The sequence below is a fragment of the Pinus tabuliformis genome, chromosome 1_2, assembly GCF_031772625.1.
Source record: "Pinus tabuliformis cultivar Carrire ecotype Pingquan chromosome 1_2, CPIR1, whole genome shotgun sequence".
NCBI lineage: Eukaryota > Viridiplantae > Streptophyta > Pinopsida > Pinales > Pinaceae > Pinus > Pinus tabuliformis.
Genome location: NC_142298.1, coordinates 914,151,827 through 914,164,765, shown reverse-complemented (window position 1 = coordinate 914,164,765; position 12,939 = coordinate 914,151,827). Strand labels below are relative to the sequence as shown.

At 36.8% G+C, this 12,939-nt stretch overlaps 1 pseudogene; it reads right to left on the bottom strand.

Annotated features, from left to right (window-relative positions):
• Window positions 1-931: 931 nt before the first annotated feature.
• On the bottom strand, window positions 932-10,874 carry LOC149208925 (glyceraldehyde-3-phosphate dehydrogenase, cytosolic-like; annotated as a pseudogene).
• Between the last annotated feature and the right edge of the window lie 2,065 nt (window positions 10,875-12,939).

Genomic DNA, 12,939 nt, shown 5'->3' with positions numbered 1-12,939 from the left:
AAATGTTTCAAGAATGCCAAATTCATTGTCTATCTAAAGTGCTTTAGAAATGTCTCAAATATCAGCGCTAGATCTCCTTCCAGTTACTTATGGTGATTTGATAGATTCTGATGAGAATAATGATGAAGGTCAAGCAACTAAAACAGATGCTCTTTCTGGACTTCCTATTAGTGTCTAGATCTTCTTCCAGTTACTTATAGTGATTCAGTAGATTCTGATGAGAATAATGATGAAGGTCAAGCAACTAAAACAAATGTTCTTTTCGGACTTCCTATTAGTGTGAGAACACGTGAAATTTGTCAGGAACTTTATGGCATTCCAGATGCCACTAGAAGTGATGTTTGTGCCCAACACCTGCCAGAAGGTCAAAATTTTTTTTCCATGTTAACTGCAAAAATAAATATAGAAGAAACTCACGATGACCCTATTCAACAAGAACTAAAGAAGAATATGGATATGGGGATTTGTTAAATATTTCAATGGGAAGGGACAAATATAACATGTTGGAAATGTCAAATAATAAACCAAACCAATCATTAGAAAGGAATATAACCTGCCACACATCCGTTGTTGAGTATCATAATAGCTCTAATGAACTCAATGTTGATGAAACACAAATTTCCTTTATAGTAAAAAGAAATCAGCTACAGAAAGGTAATTTGGTTCCTCCATCTTATGAATTAGTTCTAATACATTCAATAATCCTGACAAAAGCTAGAAAAAACTTCAATGAGCAATGCTCTTTATATGTTTCTCCCAATACAAAATTATCATTCCCTTCTCAACAAAGGTAGTGAAACGATCCCTAAGCCTGTGAATGCATTGGACCGCTGATAAGTGCAATTCTTAACTTTAGAGAAGTATGAGTGAAAATTGTGACATGAGTGAGAAAGGACTTTTCTCTTCTAGAATTGGAAACAATAAATCTTACCCAATATACTATATCTTCTTCAAGTTCTTGAAGTTTTTTGGGTTGTTAGTTGTCAAGTCTCTATATGGCACAAGGTTACCACAGCGTCCTCTGTGTAACCAAGAATTCCTTTCAATTTTCCCTCAGATTCCTCCCTATAAAATGAAATGTACCATATATAGTTAAAATGAAATACACAACCTCGAAACTTATTCCTGACAGAGATTGTATATATCCTCATCCCTTCCTCTTCTTAGGGGGTAACTGAGACTACTTAATGGCCGCCTTGATCTCGTCATAAGTGGCAGACTTCTCAAGTCTGATAGTCAAATCAACAGCTGAAACATCTGGTGTGGGTACTCGGAAGGCCATTCCAGTCAACTTTCCATTGAGAGCTGGTAGAATCTTGCCAACATCCTTCAAAAATATAATCACAATTAGTAGTTTTGAGAACATAAAAGGCGATGCTGGTGGGGATTCATATTAACAAAATTCTTCTACTCCTGTACTGCTAGGAATAATGTTAAAACCAGCTCCTTTGCCACCTCGCCAGTCCTTGTTTGATGGTCCATCAACTTTCTTCTATGTTGCTGCTTACATACAGAAACATAAGTCAATGCAGCTTGCAAACGCCTTGTATCAATAAAATTCAAGGGCATAATACTAGTTCATAGTAAGTGTACCTCTGATGGAATGGACACTTGTCATGAGACCTTCAAAAATGCCAAACTTGTCATTGATTACCTGCCAGAGAAAAAAGAGTGCTTTTGTTCTCTTTTAACATATAGTTCCTCCCCAGCAATATGTAATTTTTCTCATATAAAGACACCTATACAATGAAAACTGTGATAACTTAGTAAAAATTATTGGCATTATGATGCATGTGTTGTACTTGATGGAAAACAACTCATAGAAGATCAACTCACTTATATATATCTAGATGAATCTACGGAAGAGATATCAGATGACAATTCTCAATATGACAAGTCCAAAGGGGGAGATTGTTGGCATTATGAGACAAGTGTTGTCCTTGGTGGCAAATCACATAAATGATAAATTATAGTGCAGCAAATTTATTTGATAAATTATAGTGCAACAAAGTTTATTCCATGTAGAGAAAAGTTCACGCACTTTTATGCAGAGAAAAGTTTATTTCATGTAGAGAAAAGTTCACGCACTTTTATGCAGAGAAAAGTTTATTCCATGTAGAGAAAAGTTCACGCACTTTTATGCAGAGAAAAGTTTATTTCATGTAGAGAAAAAGTTCACGCACTTTCATGCAAGGAAAAGCGCGTATATGTTGGAGAACTTACCTTTGGTCCATGTTAGTTAGTCCTTGGTATTTGAACCTATGGTTTTGGACCATAGTACCTCGTCAGAAGTGTTGATCTCACGCACTTTCATGCAAGGAAAAGCGTGTATATGTTGGATAACTTACCTTTGGTCCATGGTAGTTAGTCCTTGGTATTTGAACCTATGGTTTTGGACCATGGTACCTCGTCAGAAGTGTTGATCTCACGCACTTTCATGGTTGGTTCATGGTATTAGTCCAATAGTTTTTGATCCTATGGTTTTGGCCCATGGTATTGCATCCAAAAGTGTTGATCTCACGCACTTTCATGGTTGGTTCATGGTATTAGTTCGACAGTTTTTGATCCTATGGTTTTGGCCTGTGGTATTGCATCCAAAAGTGTTGATCTCACACACTTTCATGGTTGGTTCATGGTATTAGTCCAACAGTTTTTTGATCCTATGGTTTTGGACCGTGGTATTGAGAAAGGACTAAGGCTATAAAAGAGGAAGGAGATCATTTGACAAAGCATCATCTGAATTATCGGATATCTGATAAAGTGCTAGATCTGGAATACTGTGATTGGGTCATGGTGCAGATCTGGATCTGAGCTAAAGAGGGATCTCACCGGTTGATGGAGAACAAGATCTAAGGATAGATCGGGATCAAATGGTTTGAAATGAACTATCTCTATTTGATTATGCTTATTCTAGATCTGTATATTGAAAATGATCTGAACTGGGTATAACTTAAGTTTGAAATCGCTGCAAGTCATGTTTGAATATTTATAGATCTGTACGTGGGTTGGCTTTGGTGTAAGCGCGTATACATGCAGGTTTGGTTCATTGTAGTAGCGTATACAATTTGAGCTATGATATTTGAAGTCACAGGTGGTTCTGGTTGTTGATGGGTTCTGATGACAGTTTAAAGGTGTCAGTATTCTACATATCCTGTTTGGTTGATTGGGTTTAGCTTCAGTATTGATGGATGAGAACTAATATTGGATCAGGATCATAATGACTCATATTTATGTGATCTGATGGACTAGATCTGGGTGCTAACACATATATTATCCTTGTATATGTATTGATCTGGTGTTTGGGTGATTCAGAAGATTGATTGATTATGTGCTTCAATGATATTAATGGGTCCAGTATGAAAATTGGATGAAACGTGGCCTTTCAGATTATGTGTTGTGCTTCAGGAGTATCCAGTATGAAAATGTATGAAACGTGGTACCTGGAGGAAGAAAGAGAAGGTTGTAGCCTTCGGTAGGTCCGCACCTACGTACTAGTACATCAGCTAGTACAAGAGCCAAGGGGGTGGTAGCTCCCTTCTAGTAGCAGCTGGAAAACAAGTAAAGGTTGGAGCATCTCAGCAGGTAGCAGCCTGCGCAAAGGGGGTTGTAGCTCCCTTCCAGGAGAGTCTGGAGAACGAGAGAAGGTTGTAGCCTTCTGCAGGTAGAAGCCTGTGTACTGGTATAAGTCTGCACCAGTACAGAACTATTGTAAAAGGTATTTCTTATTAAAGAAGATTGAGGCGACTTGCAGCAGGTGGTTTTCACCCACATTGGGTTTCCACCTTACATCATGGTGTTCATGTGTGCTTCTTGTGTGAGATGATCTGTTCTATTTTACTGCTCTGGTTTACTGCTCATATGATTAATAATGTTCTGATGCACTCATTAGAGATCAACTAACTGAATCATATGTTTAATGGATATATACTTGTTGCATCACATATGAATCTTAATATGGAAAGAGAAAAAGTTATATTGATCTAATAATATTGATTCACCCCCCCCTCTCAGTATTATTTCCAACAATTGGTATCAGAGCAGGTCCTCTGGTAGAAGCTTGATTGCTTGAAGGAGATCCATGGAACAATGGGAAAGAAGCTTAAGAAGAAAGCTCATAAGAAGAAGAAGACATCTCAGAAGAACCATGACAGTGGGAGAATCGATTGGGGATTAGGTATAAGAAGCTCTTCAGATTCAGATTCAGATTCGGAATCATTTCAGAATGGAGATGAACTATCAGGTATGAATTTGCTATCCTCTTATGTTCCAACTATCTATCCATTTGGAAAAGATGGAAGTGATAATGAAACAACTGAATGTGCTCTTATGGGTGAGGAAGAAGGATATCAAATAGAAGCAGAATTTAACAGGCTGACAAACAAAATTAGTGAACAAGAAAGACTTCTGAACATAAAGAGTGGTGCCCTCAAAGAAGCTGTTACTAGACAAAAGGCTCAATGAGAGTTATTCAAGGATAAATATCAAAAGTTGCAGGTTGAAGCAACATCTCTAAGAAATGAAGTCAATGAAAAGAACACAACCATCAAGAAACTCAGAGATAGATCCAGTTACTATGAAAGTCTTGAAGCCACGATCCGCTCTCTAAAGGAAGATCTTGAAGAATCAAAGAAGCAGAATAAAGATCTAGTCCAAGATATTGAAAAACAGGGAAACGAAGTTATCAGCTTAAAATCTCAGCTAGAATGTGCCTTCAGAATTCGTCAAATGCAACAGGATCTGAATGAATAACAAGAAAAGGAGATTCTCAAGCTAAAGCATCAGTTGGAAGAAGAAAGGAAAGCTGAAGAAGATAGAAGAAGCAATATCTAGAAAAAGAAGAACAACTTCAGGTTGAGGTAAATATCTTGAAAAGTAAATTAGAAGAAAAGGACAAGCTCTTACGTTTTCAAGATAGTACTAAAGTCTTGGATGATATTCTTAATAGTCAAAGATCTCCTGCTATCAAAACTGGTCTTGGCTTTCATGAATCTGTTGAAGGTGAATCTAGTTCACAAGGTGAGGCAAGGAACTCTAAAGAGAAATCTAAAATGATCAACAAGGAGATAAGAGAGATGAAAGGTCAATCTCATCATCAACCAAGGAAAGAAATTCTTCAAAGAAAATCTTTTACTCCTCCTATGAATAATGTTGAATGTTATGTATGTCATAACCTTGGACATGTTGCAGCCAGATGTAGAAGAAGAAGGGTTCAAGATCATCAAACAAACAGATCATCTCAGTCAAGGTACTTTAATGGATATTGCTTTGCTTGCAATATGTTTGGTCACAAAGCTGCTGATTGCTACAAAAGGAATATGAAACATGTAAGATGTTATGCATGTAACAAGCTTGGACATATAGCAAAGGAATGCAGGAACAAAGCACGGACATCACAGCAAAAGGAGAAAACATCATCACACTTGAAGATATGGAAGAAAAAGGAAGTTCGGTCAGAAAGTGGCGGCACAACACATTATACAGACATAACAGAGGGAGCCAGAAGTGTAAAACTTCAATCTCCTACGCAAGCTTGATAAAGGGAAGTTGCATATACGTGAATTTGTTATTGCACAGTCGCGTATATGATTGTTTGAAGAAAGGCAGTAGGGACAGATTCAAGAAAAGGATCAGTTTTGCTCTAATTGATAATGGTTGCATTTTGCTAATGATGTGTGGATATGATGGTTAGAAGTATTTTGGTTCTAACTTGATATTGCTAATCAAGGAAAATTTTAAGGATGGAAAATTTTCTTGAAGTTTAAAACATTGGCGAATCTCACTAATCCCTAATATGCAAATTATAAAATGTTTATTGATATATTTGTAAACTTATTCAAATTTATAATGATTTTATATATAGTCTTTATATAATGTTGGCGATTTTTAAGGTAAAATAATTTTATATTCTAAAATTTGGGCGAATCGTCTTTTATAAAATTGGAAATTTGCGAATCTTTTTTGTGGAAAAATCGTGGAAATTAGCCCACTGGGCGAACATTAGCCCCTAAAATTTTCCATGTTGCTAATGTCTTGATACTTCTTATTAATATGCATGATCAGATCTGGCAGATGGCACAGGTTTAGGGGGAGCATATGCTCTTAATGCATTGTTGGCATTATGGTTAATATTCCTTGGTGATGATGCTTATATGGATAAATGATTCATCTTGCTATGATATGGTTATGAGTTGTTCAGATGATTCTTGGGGTTACATAGTTGATATTTAGATCAGATTTGTGGTTGATTCTCTAATGGCGCTTACATGGTGATCTTCATAAGGATAAGGAGAAGTACATAGCTTGAATTCTTTACTTGATGATGAGTCACTCATATGCTATTGTTGTCATATGCATAAAGATCATATATTACAGTTATGATGCAGGATTCCTATTGTTCTTGGCACATATATGGATGAGGATTGTTGGCTGGATACATGGATGATTATTCAAAGTTGCATTGTTGGAGACATGATGATGATGAGTTCTTACCTATATGATGATAGGTTGTTTCGTACATATGTTGATTGATATTCCCAATTGATGATACTTGGTCCATGCAGATCTGGATGGCTATGGTGTTTTACACATATGATATAATGTAAATGATTTTATGATGATGAGTTGATATCTATCTGCAGACATACCCTGTCATAGGACATTTACAGGTTACTGATCTGGAATTGGTTGTACGCAAGTTTCATAAGGAGTATCTGCGTATACACTCTTGTTTCTGTGGATACAATCGCGTATATGTTAATATGGAGGAATTCAGTGGGCCAGACTCAGGGTGAGAACAGTCTGATTTGGGTCTGACAGAGACCATCTGGCACAGGTTCAGGGGGAGCAAATAAAATTCTAATGATGCATTGTTGGCATTATCGTAGAAGCTTTTGGTTCTAGTTCACATCTGTTGTTGGTTTCAGGTGGAACATTTGCAGAGGGAGAACAGAAGGAAATCATGGTTGCTGATCTGAATGGTGATTGACAGATGCTGCTGCTATCAATTATTGGTGACTTTCATAAGTCTTGATCTAGATATTTCGTCTCTATGTCATGTATCTCTTTTATGGTGTCAAGGTCATGTAACGGCCTATTTTGGTTTCCCCACTATGCCTGGGATGAAGATGTAATGTATTTGGTTGTCATATGTAAATTTCTGATGTATCCCCACTTAGTTGGGTGGTTGATCCCCACTTGGTTGGGTGATGGATGTATGTATTGAGTCTTTTGGTGATAGGAAGGTCTTTTATGATGTATAAGTCTTGGTTCTTCTTGAAGAACACCTTTTTGCAGACCTTGCTTACAGACAGGGGGAGCATGAACAGTACAATTCAGTAAGAGCAGAGCTTTCAGCATGTAGCATGGACAGATTGGTACATCTTGGCATATACAAAGGGGGAGCTCATTCAGAGATTTCAGTAGGTTCTCAGGGGGAGTATGACCAGCAGAATGCCTTTCTAGGAAAGAGAATATCTTGGTTCGCCCTTTGCCCTTGATGTCAAAGGGGGAGAGTGAATTGGTGTTGTTGCCATCAAGTCCAAAGGGGGAGATTGTTAGCATTATGATGCATATGTTGTACTTGATGGCAAACAACTCATAGAAGATCAACTCACTTATATATATCTAGATGAATCTACGGAAGAGATATCAGATGACAATTCTCAGTATGACAAGTCCAAAGGGGGAGATTGTTGGCATTATGAGACAAGTGTTGTCCTTGGTGGCAAATCACACAAATGATAAATTATAGTGCAGCAAATTTATTTGATAAATTATAGTGCAACAAAGTTTATTCCATGTAGAGAAAAGTTCACGCACTTTTATGCAGAGAAAAGTTTATTTCATGTAGAGAAAAGTTCACGCACTTTTATGCAGAGAAAAGTTTATTCCATGTAGAGAAAATTTCACGCACTTTTATGCAGAGAAAAGTTTATTTCATGTAGAGAAAAAGTTCACGCACTTTCATGCAAGGAAAAGCGCGCATATGTTGGAGAACTTACCTTTGGTCCATGTTAGTTAGTCCTTGGTATTTGAACCTATGGTTTTGGACCATGGTACCTCGTCAGAAGTGTTGATCTCACGCACTTTCATGCAAGGAAAAGCGTGTATATGTTGGATAACTTACCTTTGGTCCATGGTAGTTAGTCCTTGGTATTTGAACCTATGGTTTTGGACCATGGTACCTCGTCAGAAGTGTTGATCTCACACACTTCCATGGTTGGTTCATGGTATTAGTCTGATAGTTTTTGATCCTATGGTTTTGGCCCGTGGTATTGCATCCAAAAGTGTTGATCTCATGCACTTTCATGGTTGGTTCATGGTATTAGTTCGACAATTTTTTATCCTATGGTTTTGGCTAGTGGTATTGCATCCAAAAGTGTTGATCTCACGCACTTTCATGGTTGGTTCATGGTATTAGTCCAACAGTTTTTTGATCCTATGGTTTTGGACCGTGGTATTGAGAAAGGACTAAGGCTATAAAAGAGGAAGGAGATCATTTGACAAAGCATCATCTGAATTATTGGATATCTGATAAAGTGCTAGATCTAGAATACTGTGATTGGGTCATGGTGCAGACCTGGATCTGAGCTAAAGAGGGATCTCACCGGTTGATGGAGAACAAGATCTAAGGATAGATCGGGATCAAATGGTTTGAAATGAACTATCTCTATTTAATTATGCTTATTCTAGATCTGTATATTGAAAATGATCTGAACTGGGTATAACTTAAGTTTGAAATCGCTGCAAGTCATGTTTGAATATTTATAGATCTGTACGTGGGTTGGCTTTGGTGTAAGCGCGTATACATGCAGGTTTGGTTCATTGTAGTAGCGTATACAATTTGAGCTATGATATTTGAAGTCACAGGTGGTTCTGGTTGTTGATGGGTTCTGATGACAGTTTAAAGGTGTCAGTATTCTGCATATCCTGTTTGGTTGATTGGGTTTAGCTTCAGTATTGATGGATGAGAACTAATATTGGATCAGGATCATAATGACTCATATTTATGTGATCTGATGGACTAGATTTGGGTGCTAACACATATATTATCCTTGTATATGTCTTGATCTGGTGTTTGGGTGATTCAGAAGATTGATTGATTATGTGCTTCAACGATATTAATGGGTCCAGTATGAAAATTGGATGAAACGTGGCCTTTCAGATTATGTGTTGTGCTTCAGGAGTATCCAGTATGAAAATGTATGAAACGTGGTACCTGGAGGAAGAAAAAGAAGATTGTAGCCTTCGGTAGGTCCGCACCTACGTACTAGTACATCAGCTAGTACAAGAGCCAAGGGGGTGGTAGCTCCCTTCTAGTAGCAGCTGGAAAACAAGTAAAGGTTGGAGCATCTCAGCAGGTAGCAGCCTGCGCAAAGGGGGGTTGTAGCTCCCTTCCAGGAGAGTCTGGACAACGAGAGAAGGTTGTAGCCTTTTGCAGGTAGAAGCCTGTGTACTGGTATAAGTCTGCACCAGTATAGAACTATTGTAAAAGGTATTTCTTATTAAAGAAGATTGAGACGACTTGCAGCAGGTGGTTTTCACCCACATTGGGTTTCCACCTTACATCATGGTGTTCATGTGTGCTTCTTGTGTGTGATGATCTGTTCTATTTTACTGCTCTGGTTTACTTCTCATATGGTTAATAATGTTCTGATGCACTCATTAGAGATCAACTAACTGAATCATATGTTTAATGGATATATACTTGTTGCATCACATATGAATCTTAATATGGAAAGAGAAAAAGTTATATTGATCTAATAATACTGATTCACCCCCCCCCCCTATCAGTATTATTTCCAACAAAAATATGATTGCAAACCTTAGCCAAGGGATCCAAGTAGTTAGTAGTACAGCTTGCATTTGAAACAATGTTCAAATAAGATTTGTATTGGTGCTCATTAACCCCAACAACAAAAATAGGTGCATCCTTGCTTGGAGCTGAGATAACAACTTTTTTAGCACCTGCCTATTAGAAATCAACAAAAAAAAAAATTATTATATGGAGTTCAAATTGTAATTTCCATTGTTGCACTTTATACCGTTTGAAATTTACAAAATTAGATATGTTAATAGCCTTTCAAATATTTTTGCATGCACCACAAAAAAATCATAGAATAGATTGTTCTCCAAAGAAACTGAAAACAAACATGTTATTTTTTAATCACCTCGCCAGTTTCGAATAGTCACAACTATGGAGCAATTTTGAGGTAACACTTCATGAGGTGACTGCTCAAATTGAAAGAAGTTTCAACTTAGAATAGGGTTGTTTATGCCGATATCAGTCAACAGTGTCAATTTTATAAATTGAGAAAGAGCCAAAGCGGACATGCTATTGCCAAATCTCCTTGCTCATGTAGGAAGGGAGCGGTATTACATGTGACAACTCCTTAGTTACCTGAGCCTCAAATATCATTTATCAACTTTTAGGTACATTGTATTTTGAATTAGTAGCATGTCGGATAAACTTTGAGGGAAAAAATCAATTATAATTGAATTGTGGAATGGTAATATTCAAACCTTCAAGTGAGCAGCTGTTTTCTCTTTGTCGGTGAAGACACCTGTGGATTCAGCCACGTACTCTGTGCCAACCTCGCCCCATGGTATTTCGTCAGGATTTCTACAGTTTTCAAACAAAAATGTGAATAGTTGGACAAATGGGAACAAATAGACGATGTCAGCACTTACACTTTGTTCATGCCTAAGCTCAAGCAATAATTGACCTAAGAAACTCTCATTGATCTCCATAAACAAGTGTTTTACCTGAAACCAAATACAGCAATAGATCTTTCTCCAAAGAGTAAAGTTTTCGAGTCTTTGACCTTTACTTCATGATGCTTCCACTGTCCGTGGACACTATCATACTTGAACATATAATTATGAAAAATAACAGAGGCACAGAAATTACTGCAAAGATCTTGAGTGGGCAAAATATGGTAGAAGAAAGCTATCAAACGAGTTAATAAAATCTTCCTGTTTCAGTTTGTCCGTAAAACATAAATGCTGTTGGGAATAAATCGACGAACAAAAAATGTAAAACGAAGAACAATCTTCAGGTAGACGATCCAAAATTCATCAAGAGAATGATCTACAAATATGCCTAAATTTCAATGAAGAATTCCTCTTAGATAGATAAATAAGGAAGAAGAGAAAAATTTCTCATTTAAAAGGACTTTACCAAAGAATAAGGTATATATTATACAAGCGGACTTTGCCAAAGAATAATGTATTCATTATGCAAACGAACTCAAATATTCTTGAAAGATACTGTATATAATGATCGAGCAGGATTTGAAATTTCTACATTCAGGAAATCCATGGATGGAATTTCCCCCAGAGATTTGATGGAGCCCGTTTCAGAGGTATGATGGAGCCCGTTTCAGAGGTATGTTAGGGGGAGCCTGTTCCACATCTTTATAAAATATCTTCTCCTCATTTTTATATTTATCCCTGCCTTTATATTTCTTTTCCACACCTGAATTCCTATCATGTTTCCTTGTTACAAAGAACATAATAATAAGCACAACTGCAATGACAGTTAACATCCCTGCTACTGCAATACCAGCAATCCTCCCACTAGTTAAATATTTTCTTTTTCTTTCATCGTGGGAACTCTTTCTTGATGATGAATTATGCCCAGGGCTTCCTAGGTATGATGGAGAAATAGAAGAAGGTGGTGGAGGGGTAGGAGATGTGTCAAACCGGTTGCCACCATACCTGCCAATATAGGGATGATGAAAGTTAAGAACCCTTGTGCCCAGGTTATCCACAATCTAGAAATGACAAAGATCAAGATGCATAACAAGCAAGGTGATCAAACATTTTTGAAATTTGCACGAGTTATCCGAAATGTTGCATATCCTTACTTGAAGTTTGTAATTGTCAACAATTTTGGAGGCATCCATTCAATAAAAAGGTTGTTCTCTATATTTCTGTTGAAATGCAGTAAAAACATTTTATGAATAAAATTGGCATTGCCACCAATCCAAAAGAAATGCTTCTTGAGTGCTATCTTTTATTAGTTTCTGTAAATTAATCTACACCTTCCAAAAATTTTACCACAGCTAAAAAAATTTGAGCATTGCATTTCTGGAAATGAACAGATATAGTAGTTGAAAAGAGAATTACAAGTCTGTCAAATGCAGATCTGCTAGATTATTAACAGTTCCACTTAACATATTATTCTGCAAATGCCTACAAGCAAACCTAAAATATTTCAGAATGTTTCAAGAACAACCCCTACTCAAGCAAAAGAAAGCTTATTAGTCATTTAAGCTCTGTATCTACCAAGAAAAATGTATGTAACTTACAGAGAAGAAAGACTTGTCAAATCGCTCATGGGGTCAGGGAGTGGACCACTAAAATTGTTAGAAGAGAAATCTCTGCAAAAGCAAAGATCGATTGAAAACATTCTAAAGCTCATACTAATTATAACAAAATATGAACCGATACAATTTTCAAATAGAAGTTAAGAAACACTCAAAAGATCAAATGAAAATACTTACAGATTAACTAAACCTGTAAGACCCAGAAAAATGTCTGGAATTGCACCCATTAATTGATTATTATTGACAATCCTGCAAGGATTGTAAGTATTTGCATTAGTTGTATTGCATTTCTACAACTTTTGATGGAAAAAATCAAAATACAATTTTCCATTACTTACAAATCAGAGAGTAATGTTAAAGTTGATAAAGAATATGGAAGGCTTCCAGTCAATTGATTACCAGAAAGCAACCTGCCAATTGCAAAAATCATTGGCCTTATTGTGCACTAGCCACCTTTTACTGTATATTGCATCATCATATACTATAAAATATAATAAAAGAACTCCCTATTGCCCAAATTATACAATGCATGTTCTCGAAGCATTGCCAAAACATCTAATAATTGCCTACAAGCTTACAGGCGTTGTAAGTGAGGTGGAAGTTGAAAAGG